At 39.7% G+C, this 13405-nt stretch overlaps 1 protein-coding gene across 11 annotated transcripts in view; it reads left to right on the forward strand.

The window, feature by feature from the left end:
• The window catches only part of CASK (peripheral plasma membrane protein CASK), a 109007-nt gene that overhangs the window by 20743 nt on the left and 74859 nt on the right, over positions 1 to 13405 (forward strand). The window lies entirely within an intron of this gene.

The raw sequence follows: 13405 nt of genomic DNA on the forward strand, positions 1-13405 counted from the left end.
AGTATAAAAATTCAACCAAAAATTTATCATAAATATTTCAATATTGTGGCATATACCGGATCAAAGCTTAGAAGCGAGTTTTGCTTAATAAAATATTAAACACATGCGTTATACTGATAAAATAACCACGGGAAGAGATGTACATTTTTATTTAGAAATAATTTATCCCGAACTGCCGCAGTATCTTATTTTATTGAGCAATTTTTCGATGGAAAGAGCAGCAAGGCAGAAGAGACGCGTTTACAATTATGATTATCTCTTCCAGCTGCAGTTAGTTCTAGTAGCATATTAACCGCAGTTCTTGATATTTCACATGATACATCGTAAATAGGGCACTGAGATGTAGGTCGATCGTTAAAATTCTCATTTAAAAATCCCGTTCCCGCGGTGAAAGGTAGAAAGAAATGGTGCAAGTTGAGAAAGGGGTTTAGAATGTAGAAATGGCTTGATGGAGGGAGAAAGGGGGGGGGGAGAGAGAAAGAGAACAAACAAAACTTGTGCGACGAGGTAATAAAAAAGGGAGAGTACTGTTGCAATGCTAGGGGAAGTCAACGAATAAGTAAGCCTAAATAGTTGCTGAACTCTAATATATAGGAAGATCTAGTCTGCTGACATTTGTATCGTGCTATTTTTCAAGATATTTATTGGTTTATGTATTTATTGTCTACTTATATATTTATAGTCACGTTTTCGTACATTGAATTTTTATAAGTATATATATAGGATCTTCGTAGCCGAAATAATGAATTTCACACTGACCTTGCGTATCATATTTAGTGTTCTGTTTTGGTACCAATGAAGATCAATGCGACGCCCTACTTTCATTAATATTTTTAATAATTAAAAAAGACAAATTCAACGAATTACCATCAACACACAGAGTCACGAGTAATTATTGTCAAAAGACACAAATGTGCAAAGTAATCCGCGTTCTTTTACCAAAAATCCTCGAGTATCTTGTTTTTACTGCACGTACGACATATTTTTCATGATGCATACGAATTTTGACCTCAAAATGAATGGCTTAGAAAATACATCATTCTGACACTAATTGTAAAGTTTTCGTTGCAGCTTCTCATGTGAGCTTTCATTGACACAGTTTTTTGTTTCGTGCAGTTATTAATTAACAAATATCACCATTTGTCATATATTATTAATTGACCTGCAATTGTTTGTTTCAATCATCAAGAACTTGACGAGATTTTTCCTAGTGTCAGAACTACGGGAAGACTCGAAAACTTATGGTAGCAAGTTAAATTACAAAGGATTCTCGCGGGAAACAATTACAAGAAACTAATCAAACTCAAGTGTATACTATATAGTATACCTCTCATTACTTTTTTCTTTCGCTAGTTACTTTCTCAAGCATCTTCCGTAAATGTTAAAAGCATTAAATCACATAAAGACACTCTTTGCTGATGCATCTCATTTATACTATTATTCCAAAGTGCTTAAATTGAAGCGCGTGCGCATTTTAGTGGAATAGTGGAGGAAAAGAGCGTAAAAAGTTTTACAAAAGTAATTGTTCTCATCGCAGTACTTTTCTCAGCATTTCGCAACGACGAGGATGACGATAGCTGCGATCTCACAAACAGAGTAGGTGGTTAATTATTCGGAACCTGTGCCTCGACCTAGTTGCATCTCGTCCTACTTTGGCCGCCTGTAATTATCTCCGATCGAAACTAGACGATGTGGTTAATTGTAAGATAAATCTCATTTTTCTCTCATTAATTAATTGCTCTTCAAATTTCAATTGGATAATTCCTGAATCTTGTAATATTCGCAATGAAAGGCTTTGCAGTCTGTTAACCCAAAGTCAGCGAAATAATATTTAAAGGGGATGCGTTTTAATTTCGACGAGGAGAGTGCAGTGCTGAAGTTTGTGGTAGGAAAGAGATTTGGCAATTATATAGTTCGAAACGATACTAGTTTTGGCTACTTTGAAGAAAATTTGTTGGTAGTCGAGGAAATTCTTTGGGCATCATCTCGTGAATGTGTAAATATATGTATATATACACATCCTTGGTACTTTTTGGTCGGAAATCCAGCTAGGAATCAACAACTCCGAAACTGGCTAAACTCTCCTCGCAGTCTCGTCGTTTATATACATAGCAGCCGCCCTGGTGTCTGGTAGATAGGGATTCGTAACAATTTCCAAACCAGTCGTTTCCGGTGACAATCTCCGACAAGCTGAGGGAAGCATGCAAGTTGAACTTTGTTAAAGTTTCTGGATTCCAATCGATTCTGCCTTATCATCACCAGAAAGCAATGTCCAAGGGGAGCCACCTGTCCCATTTCCAAAGCCATCGATAATACACAGGTGTTAAAACAAGAAAAGTCACTCGATCTAAATCCCTCAATGACGCACTTCGATTCAAATGTAAGGATAATTTTAACCATCGTTATTCCATCTAAATAAAACTAATAGGATAATTACGATGCTGAGTAAAAAAAGAGTTCCACACCTACAGGATTTTGGTCTAACATTTTCTCGTACCAAGAGTTTCTGTACGGCTGACATTTAAACATTAAAATTTCATAGTTCAAGGGTCAACCCCTACGTTTTCAAGTTAAAACTGATTGTTCGAAACTCGAATGCCCAACGAATTTTTCTCTAATCATCGAGGTAGTCGTTTCCCTCGTTTATAAAAATTGGTAGCCATTTTACCGGAAGACATACACACACACATATAAATATATGTATATATATATATTTGTGGTTAGGTTGGTATCGCTTGGCTGGTGCTCTTACAGTTGTTGGTGTACTGCGGGTAGCTTGCTGATGGGTGTGGGTGTGCAAAGGGTTTTGCAAGGGGGCGCGCGGGGGTGTGGCTAAGCGAGAGGGACGATCGAGCGAAAGCGGCAGCGGGAAGAAGCTGACGCTCAGGCGGGGGTTGATGGGGGCTGGCGGGGGTTACTGGGCATGATCGGGGGGTGCGGCGCCAGGGTAGAGAGCTAGTTCGCTGCAGAGCGTAGATCGTGTGCGACGCGTTTCGCTGCTGCATCTTCGCGTCTTGCAAAATAACGTATCCTGGACCTGAGAGCACGTGGTTCTCAGGATAACTGGCCGATTACCTACTCATCCCTCTGTCAGGACGCGCGCACCCGGTAAACGCCGGCGTCCTTCGCTCTCTCTCTCTCTCTCTCTCTCTCTCTCTCTCTCTCCCGCTCGATTCGAGCTCGACCCGACCTCTCGCGACAGTCCGCCAGGACCATCCAAAAACGTCCTTACGCCTAAAGCACGATGCAATTTTGACATTTTACCCAATTTCTATATTAATCCACCATTTGTACTCGTGCAATCCCCACCGTGATTAACCCAGCCACTTTTGACCTTTGCCTCCCTTGGCTTTTCTCTCTTGACTCTGATCTATACGTAAAAAGTATACGAATGTTCCATAATTGAAGTTTGATACTGCGAATACATGGAGTTATATTTTTTAGGGAATTGAAGATATAGGGAAAGGGGTGAATGAAAAAATTATTCCTCATTAAGCGCGCGCGCGCGCACGCGGACTATTATATAGGATTTTAGGGAATCAGCTTATAATCCTAAACATCGAAAATAAGTCGGCTTGACCTCCGGTGAGAATCGCCTGGATATCCTTATCGTATTTTGTTTATTCAGCTACGTTGCCAAGGTTGAGTGTGTATGTGCATGTGTAACTTTTTATCCTACACAAATATTTGAAAGTACTTTATCCACTTTTTATATGCGGTTTCCTGATACGACAGGTTTCCTCTGTAGCTTGTTGAAAATCTGTCAAAACACCTGTACATATAGGAGTTTCAAAACATATTTCCAAATATTACTAGTAATAATAAGGCATGTTGTTGTTGTCCGTATATTTTCAGAATTTTTCGAAAAAATTGTTGCACGACTTTTAATGAAACGTATATAACAGTGTTGGCAATAAAAAACACTTATGATAACCTTCAGCAGGGCTGAAGGTGGTTAGTAAACACGTAGTGTGGTTGATCCGAAGAACCTCTTGATACAATAACGTTCGGCTGTAGGTGAAGCGTGTTTCCACACGAAGTACTACTATAATATTGTAATGTGCTTAGTGCAAATTTAAATTACTATCAAACTCGTAAGCGCGCATATTACTGCTGATAGTTGGTGTGTAGTAAACGCCATATTACGAGGGGAGATGAATCTCATCTTTTGGTTTCAACGCTTCACAGAAACTAACATTTTCCCTAAACTACAACGTGTTGGTGTTTAAATAAAACCAACATCAGTGCTGTTTAAAATTTGATGTTATAATTTGAATTTCAATTTAATACACGTGTTTACTATTCGAGAAAAATACACATCTCTCCACTCTTTTGTTATCTTTACAATTGGGTTACCGAATGTCACATTTTCACCTGTTATCCTTCTTTAGTCACGGCCAACGTGAAAAGCGGGTCGTAATTTTTGCGAATTTTCCGTGCGATGCACAGAATTGAACCGCTAAAAGATTATCCTTTTCATCATTGAAATTGCCATCTGTTATCTTTTGTAATGAAACATCTTAATTTGTATAGTGCAATTCTGGCAATAACTCGATACACTGTACGAGCGTGACTTTGAAAATGCTCGGAATATTTTTTTTCTTTTCTAACAGGCGAGGCTTTTCCGGGATTCTTTTTTTCTGCTTTCATCAACAAATGCCTGCGGAAACCGATCAGCCTGGGGCATATTGATCCCCGTGAAAAGCGTCCTGGTTCTGACATAACTTGTTAAGATTAAATGCTGCCATTACTGCTTCCCACTCCCTTCTAACACTGTCAGCTGCTTAACTTTGCGCGTTACGAACTGTTACATCACTTCCCGAAAATTTGTTTGTTTTTGTTTCTTAACGATAAAACAAAAATTCATTGTACTACTTAGGAAAGTATTTTTTTTACAAACAGTAATCTAAGATTCAACCATGAAAATAAATTCAATATTGTGAGATGTAAAATTGGTCAGACTCGTTACTTATAACTTCGCAGTATTAATTATCCAAATAATTGGACAGTAGCTTCCTCTCAGTATTGGTTTGGATCTGCCGGAAGATTTATTAAAACTTACGAAGGGAAGAAAAGAATTTTATGAGATGCCTTATTGACCCTATTTCAATGAGTATAGTCTGCAGTTATTTTAACATTTTTCATAAATCAAATTTCCCATTAAGTTGTTAACGGATTACATGGGAAATTTTTCCTAATTCCTGTGGATTTTCACTACCAGATTTCAATACAGAGCAGTAGTCGTAGTCTGTATAGGTACTTGACTCTGATCTCGAGGGATTCGGAGCCAGCCGCTAAGTGGTAATAGTGGAGGCATTAGTTGCCAGATAGAACAATAGAAAGGGCAGTAGACGTGCAACGGCAAACACAACACCGGAAACAGATCGGCTTGATTTCACTGCTGATATTTCTGGTACCTGTGATACATCTACCGATAATCTTGTAGGATTACAAAACGAGCAAAAAGATAATTGATTTGCTTCACAACACTGCTGTCTCGTTTACCAACTAAATATCCATTATTGCTTTCCCATCAATATTAATAAATGCAAGATTTTGTTGCCCTTTAATCATTTTAAAATTTATACCAAGACGTCGATAAAATAACTGTAATGGATGATCAGGTTTCAGTTTTCTTTATAGCACACACACACACACACACAGTAGCAAGTAATAATATCAATAAACGTTTCTTATTAACTGGAGGTTGTGACGTAACGGCAGAATCTTTTGAGATGGGATGCTTTAAATCGTACATCGTCTGGTTTTTAAGTGATTGATCCTGGGATGCAATAGATATAGGAGTGAATGCTGTGGCCTTTAAACGTAAATGGCAGTATACTTATCGACGTGGATCAAGCCTGGTTCGATCACTAGCAGATTTCATACAAGATTTCCCGGGAAACGAGGCCGACGCAATGCGCTAGTTTTTCCCTAATGTAGTCTACTGTTTACTCGTCTGACCAGTTACTCATCACTTCGATCCTACGTTCCTTCAATCTCTCTCTCTCTCTCTTTTCGCCTGCTTTCTTGAAAAAGACGTGTACACTTTGTAGGTAAAAGCGAGCGAGGTGAGGGGTGGGGTGGTCGTTGATCTCGAGCGATTCATGCGCAAAAGAGGTTTCATGATTCTTCTACTTCGCTATAGAGATATGGCCGTGTTTTAAAGCTGGATAGTTGCTTCCGTAAAAATATGCTTTTACCTTACAGTGTCGAAGGCACGATTCTTAAATCAAAATAGATCGGGGAGGTAAATTTATATCGATGAGCGCAATTTGTATCCTATATAAGAAGTAGTGGAAAATGAAGCGTGATAGTGTTAGCTAGGTAATACAGATAGCTTTTAAACCACCTTACCAAGGTGGATAGTAGTGAAATTGAAAGGGTAACCAGGCACATCGAAAGAAGGTAGACCGACCCACGTTTTCTCCACTACCAGTCCATTTTCACAAGTGAGCTAAACACGAGCTGCTTCGTATCTTTTAACCTCTTCTATTATTATAAATTTCTTCGTCAATCGGGAATAGCTGGATATTTTTAATTTTTCATTTCCATAGTTGTGAAGCTTTTACAATCAAACATTAAATATTTCTCGTATTTTCGATTCTATGTCTAAACTGAATATCCTTTTCTTTTATTTGCAATACCTATTATTAAATAAAATCCTTTCTCATGACACGGTGTTATACGAATAATTTAGAAAAATGGTTTACCACCGTGGGATAGTTGAATAAGAACGGGAATCGATATATCTTTGAATTTCTCGTGTCACTGAATCCATATCCTCTACATATGATGAGATCCTCGCCATCTGACAAAATTCGTCTCGTATGCGATTCCACTTTTAACGTGGGATAATAATATTCCCCGACTATATCATTTATCGCTACATTCCTTTGATTTGTAATAATTTCATGACGATTTAATTGAAATATTGCGATATAGCTAGCTAATATTTGTTATTAATGTTGAATTAAAAGTTTTATTCTTGTACCGAAAGTAATTCATTTGTTTAATAGGCGATTGTTAATGATGCGGAAATGGAGATTTCGTGTAGTGTGATAATATTTAAATGGAACGTGGAATCTCGTAGATGTTATTGAGCTCGGTCATTTTCACGCAAATCGAACTCAGTTAGTCCTCTTATCGACCCTCGAGTTCGCGTGTCTGTTAGAGCAGAATTATTCAAGGGTGTTGTTCGCTGTGAAAACGATGATTAAGTACCAATACGAGGGCTCGTTATATAAAAATGATTACTGTTTCGAGAATTCAAGGGTCTAAATGGTTCCGACTCTAACCGAAAAATTTCCAGGCAAGTACATCTGAAATGTCATTGAAAATATCGCTGATTCTTGTATCGGAGCATTCCCCAAGATTTTCTATAGCGGAACTCAACAATTCCATTATTGAGAAGCTCCTGAATACCTCTGAAGCTTCTACTAAAGTATATTTCAGCAAAGTTCACGTCGGTTTATGAAATTCGTTCTGGATTCACTCGATAAATTTTGCACCATTTCATATTGTCTCGCCAGGTTTTTAATTCTTCTTCTATGCTAAATTAATAAAAGATCGATCGTCCAGTCTGTCCTTCCCGCAAGAAATATCCTGCACTGGCGCTATTATAGATTCTCCCATATTTCATTCATCCTGCAGGCAATATATTACCACGTGCTATTTTCGTACAGAATTTTTCATGACGAGTATTTCCGTACTATTTCGCAATTTTCACACGTGTAATCTCAGCTTTGCTCGCTTCGTTAGCAAGCGGTGGAATTAAGAATTCATTATTAATTATTAAACTCGTGCATCTCTTTGTTGTGTATCCGTTTAAAAGTCGAGCATTAACATTTACAACGCTCAACATGAAAATGAGATATCCTAATAATACATATATAGTTCAGCTTGAAAAAGGAAAATGGCATCTCGAATGAATCTCAGAGCGAATATGATTTTTGACAGGGGAGTAAGGAGTTCGCACGATCGCAGTAAGCCTGCGCGTTGGCACATTGATTGAATTTGGTTTTGAAGTACGAAAGGGCGCAGCGGAGGGGATGGTGAATTTTTGGTAGTGGGGGTAGCAGTGGATTTCGAGTTCTTGGTCGGACGGAGGACAGGCTTGAATTAAAACAGCGCGACCTTTCCTCGCACAGAGCTCACCCTATCATTACCACCAGGCTCGAGCATTCGTCTTAAAGTTGCACGGGTCATAAGCTTCTTCTCGCCACATCGCCTCTTCTCATCTCCAGCGTTAAGTAATACGTTTTTAGCCGACCCACGCACTTTCCTCGTCTTTACTGTACTTAGGAGGGAAGCCACACGAAAAGATGAAGAAGTAGAAAGCTCATTCCCAAGACTGAAACTTTGTTACCCAAAATTGTGGAAAGCACTCATACGTGGCTCTTTCACAGCTCCTACGCCAGTGTTGCCTCCACGCTGGGTAATCCTAAGCAAATTTAACCTCCCAACGACTTTGGACCACCACATTCTCACGCCTTAAAGCCCAAGTTAAAGCCTCCGGAGCAAAGAATCTTCGACGCTATCATATAATTGTTGCGTGTATCCAAACGAGGAAAGTTGTCTTCAGAAACTGTTAGAAAAGCCGAAGAGTAAAGTTCTTACGATTCGAAAATCAAGCAACGTCCGTGCGATATTAAATATTGATTCCGCAGCGTCGCGCGATATATTTGTAACAGGCGCAGCGTTACCGCGAGCGATGGATAGAGGTATATATGCTGTTATGTAGTTTCACGAAATTGAATTCGTATGTAAATACTGGTGGTCGGACACTGGAGACTCGAGATCGGCTAACATCTACGTCAAATTCGTCGATTTACAGCACCCAAACGTCTCGGAAGTTTGTTGAATTAGTAAATTTCCAACTCGAGCTCAACCGCATCAATTATCCACTTTAAAGGCTTGCGGTATAATTTTAAACTGCATCGGTTATAGGGGAGAATTAAATTTATTCGTCTTGTCGTATTTTTAATCTTTCTTTCTGTTCCTTGCTAATTTTCCTTGATTCGGATATAGAAGAAGCGTGTACGAAATATGATCTCTCGTACCTCACAGGCTAGTAATTCCTGACGGGTGGATTAGGTACAGTCGTTTCGTGCGAGGGATCGGTATGATTGGGTTGTCTATCCGCATCGTCTGGCTCGTAATCGAGGGGACTGAGCTCTGGTACAATACCAGAAGTCACACGATCACACTGTACCTGCAAATATATTGCTGGAGAATTCTCTAGCACTGGTCGGTACGAATCAATTAACGAGCTAGTTCCACCGTAAGTAAGAATAATGCTCGTTTAGGTAAGAAATTGCAGACTTGAATACGTAACAGAAAGTTGGTATTTCTTCCTAAATTAATAGGCACTCACCACAGCTATTGAGAAAAGCAGACTCAATCGACCATGGGTCCCAAATGGATTACTGTTCCAATGAACAGACTAAATTGTTTTTACATCTGTAAATATATTGTAATTGTATCTCGGCCAAGTAGTTTACCAATATTATACCAGCACTTGTATTCCACACGAGCTTTCATTAAAGCCATGCAGGTTTTGTCATGAAGCTTCTTTGTTTGTCACCAAGTATGAAAACATGCTCATTTTCTGCTCCCAGTCCTTACACCTCACCCTTTCCATTTATTCACTCTTCCATTCTCAACCATTTTTATTCAACTCAGTCGTGAAACGTAAGCACAATATTTTTTTCCTAATGCAGCTGCAATGGTCACGCTTTATTACTACGTTGCTTCTGAAAAACGATGGAGTCTCATTTTAAAACTTAAATTCCATTTTATTAATTTAACACTCTTTTTCCTTTGTAATTTGGAGATGATTGGAGTAATTTAATAAGCCAATTGTTATACGATAATATAATTACTAATGATTTGAATTTCTCTATAAACGGCTATTATAATAAATTGCCAACTTGATTATCGTAGCGCGAGCTTCAAATTACTGACAAAAATTATATTAAGATTACAGAGTCTAGGTCACTGAACACTCGACCAATTTGATCTAGCGAGCCAATTTGGAAAAATGTGCTAATCTTAGCGTTAAGCTTTATTTCGAAGAATGGGCTAACCGATTTAATTGGGCCATCCAATTATTCTCCTTCAACAATTTTTCTCGATTGAGTGAAAATACGAGAGAGCCAGAGTACAGATATAAAATACTATGGTCAAACTTATTAGGTTAGAGCGTTTTGGAGCTTTTTTCGGAAAGCCCCGGTACATCCCTTTTTACTTAATTTTGGCATGATTGTAGACAGCACAGGGAAACGTGTTATTTCCACTACTTTTCCACGTTCCCCGATAGGTTCTAAGAAGTTTGATAAGAGGAGAGCGCTTTTGAGTCACTGCCAATTCTGTGGGAAACTCGCAGTTCTGAGTTGCACCTCTGTTCATCTGGCAAGAGAAGAGTAACGGAATGAGAGTTTAAGGAAATGGAAACGAAGAAGCATATACCGACGCAGCCTGCAACACACGCGTAGGCGATTGCATAGAAGGGAGCGAAGTAAAAAGCACGTCGTGGAAAAGTCTGATGGTAGATACAAACGAAAGGTTAGAGGACTCTCAGTCTTCGAGCTTTTTGGTCTCTTATTTATGTCGGAGAACCGAAAATTCTGGCTCCACATCAAGCAAGCATAACCCACACAAATATAGAAAGCACTCCGAAACGCGATGAGGATGTAGCACCGAATATGTTTGCATCCGATAAAATTACATTCCTCTTTTATTTCTCCTTTGCATAAAACGTACCTTTTATGATTTGTTACCTATTGTAAATCTTACAAATCATACAAGGTAGTCGTTCGTTACTTTTTGTCATATACCCCAGACTATTTATTACTGGCTCGTAAAAGAATTCTGCGCTCGCTGCTTCTCTCATGGTCAATGTTTGGCTGAGTCAGGTCTTATTCCTTGCGGAAGCAAATGCCGAAGGTTCCGCGAGTATTGACGTATAGTTCAAAAAATAAGGTTGCTTGTCGTGAAAATATTAGTTCATTCCGCGTAGGTTGTCGTAAGCTCGATTTAACATTTTGGTGGAGGTTGGGTGTTAAAAATACTGGCAAAATGAGAGTGGGGCTTGGCCTTCCAGCAAGGATTATCGAAGGAAGCTGTTATAACACTCGGTGCGGGAAGAGTAGTATGCTTGATTTGCTTGGAGAAGGATCATAAGATCGTGAGAATTCTGAGCATAGGGGAGTACTCGTTTTGAATTTTTTAAAATCACACTGGAACGTCTATGCAGCTTTGGCTTTTCACTGCGAGACGGGGAAACGCCTATTTTATTACGCTATTTTGTATTCACCGCCACGCATCGTCTCTCTTCTCGATTCCAAGCACCCGGTGTGTTGTAGACTTTCCATCTGCGCAAAGCTCGCCTCGCAGACTTTACTTGCGCGCACTTGTGTAAATAACGCGTGAGAAATGCTGAATCTGACTTAATTACCGGTAAAAGCTCGATCTATCTAATGATAGATAACGTCCAGTGATCAAAAGCGTTTCATTACAGCATATATCCACTCCAATCTGCACCACTCAAAGTTCACCGAAACTTCCTACGCTTCCATTCATGCATTTTATTTCGAAAATTCTACTTACACCTCATTAACTAATTCCTAGCACGTATTTCCTTTGCTCGATACTTCGCTGTACATTTTATTTGGCAAAAGCGCAAATCCACATAGGTCAAAATTCCTGTAATAATTGCCACTGAAACTTTCAGCTGAATCGCTAATTCCGGAATGACTCAAACTTGTACGAAAGAACTGGCATAACCTTAATTGTCTGTAGGTATAACTTTCATAATGAAATTTCCTATAGGGATGATTAAAACGAGAGTTTTTTCGATGATACTTATGAGAATTTATTGGATAGACAGTAAAGTCGAAATATTCAACGAAATTTCGTTTATGTCGTAAAATCTTTGAGTTATACTTCTTCGATCCTTTTACGAGCTTCTATCGTATATCATTTTTGATTAACCTCGTTGCTTACAAGGTGAATTAATGTTCAAACACGTCGAGGAGCTATCATCGTAGCAAAGTCTCAGCTTTTATGCGTTATCGATCGGTTCTGCTATTCAGCATTTCGTTTATGCATTTTCTACACACTATAGTTAATCAACCAATATCCGGAACTGTAATCAGACTGTACCCGAGAAGATGAGAGATACGAGTACGAGCATAACGTTTCTTCCGTGATAATGCGATATATTCGTAAAGTGTGCGAGAGCAGCAACACACGAAACTTTTCTTCCTAACAATAAGATTTCATTTACACGCGAAGCATGCGATAAAGATAATAAAAGAGATTTGCATGTGGAAGATATATATATAAGGGGCGCTGGGAAAGTGCGGAAGGTGTTTAATTTTTGCATAAAAATCTTATACAGTATATACAGTCGTAACCTTACGAGATGCTGTTTATGCTCAACCGTTAAGAGTTATGATATCCAAGGTGGGCAGAGTCGAGTCAGAGAAAGCCTGTTACAGACGCGTTCTAATTCTAATTAGCATCTAAAGCAGACCAGGACCTTTATTAAGACCAGAAGGAACGTCTTAATAATTTAATTCGCTTATCCTCCGTCGGAGCGTCGCTCCCCTATTTACCAGTAATTGCCAGTTTGCCCCGAGCCATTCTGCACCTACAAATATCCTTAACCGAAAAGTCTAAACGGATATACAGTCAGGTCGCTGATCAAGAAGCAGAACCATGTTTAACAGTGTTGGACCATACTCTTTGCCACGCTTCGAACATTTTCGGATCACTTAGCGAGAAGAATCTCGTGTGATAAACGCAAAGCAGTTATAATTCCGAGTGTGCGGGAAGGAATCGTAGAGGAGTTGAGGGTCGCGAGGAGTTTTCATGTGAAAGAATAGGAGGAGAAAAGAAGGTGGGAGAGCAACGTGGATTTGATGCAATGTGAAGCTCGACATGAACCACCCTGCGACCAGGGATCCAGTTGGCTCCAGGTCGCCGGGATGTAGCTACCATTCGTGGAGTCCCCAGGTTTACCCAGCTTGCAGGGTGTGCCAAAGGCCGGTGCTGACGGTTCAGCAATGTCATTACCGTCACATGACTTATCCGTCTTACGAGACTGAACACCAATATCCGGAACGATTGAGGAGGCAGCGATCTTTCGAGGCACCTTCCGCAGCTTCCCGTCGGCAAATCGTTGACAGGAGACCGGCCTCCAATCCACATTACCACACTCACCCCCCGCCCAACTCCTCCGGCTACTCTCTCAACAGATCCGTAAGCGCGATTCGTATTAACTCACCCGGAGGCTCGCTAGGTCAGCGTTCCCCAGGATCACGAACCCCCAAACCACCCGGACTAGACCAACCTCACCGATGGATCGGGGAGGAAACCAAGAAATCCTTGCCTTCTCATG

Source organism: Prorops nasuta, unplaced genomic scaffold, assembly GCF_024137725.1.
Source record: "Prorops nasuta isolate Cenicafe-Biocafe unplaced genomic scaffold, Cenicafe_Pnas_1.2 PNAS00014, whole genome shotgun sequence".
Classification (NCBI taxonomy): domain Eukaryota; kingdom Metazoa; phylum Arthropoda; class Insecta; order Hymenoptera; family Bethylidae; genus Prorops; species Prorops nasuta.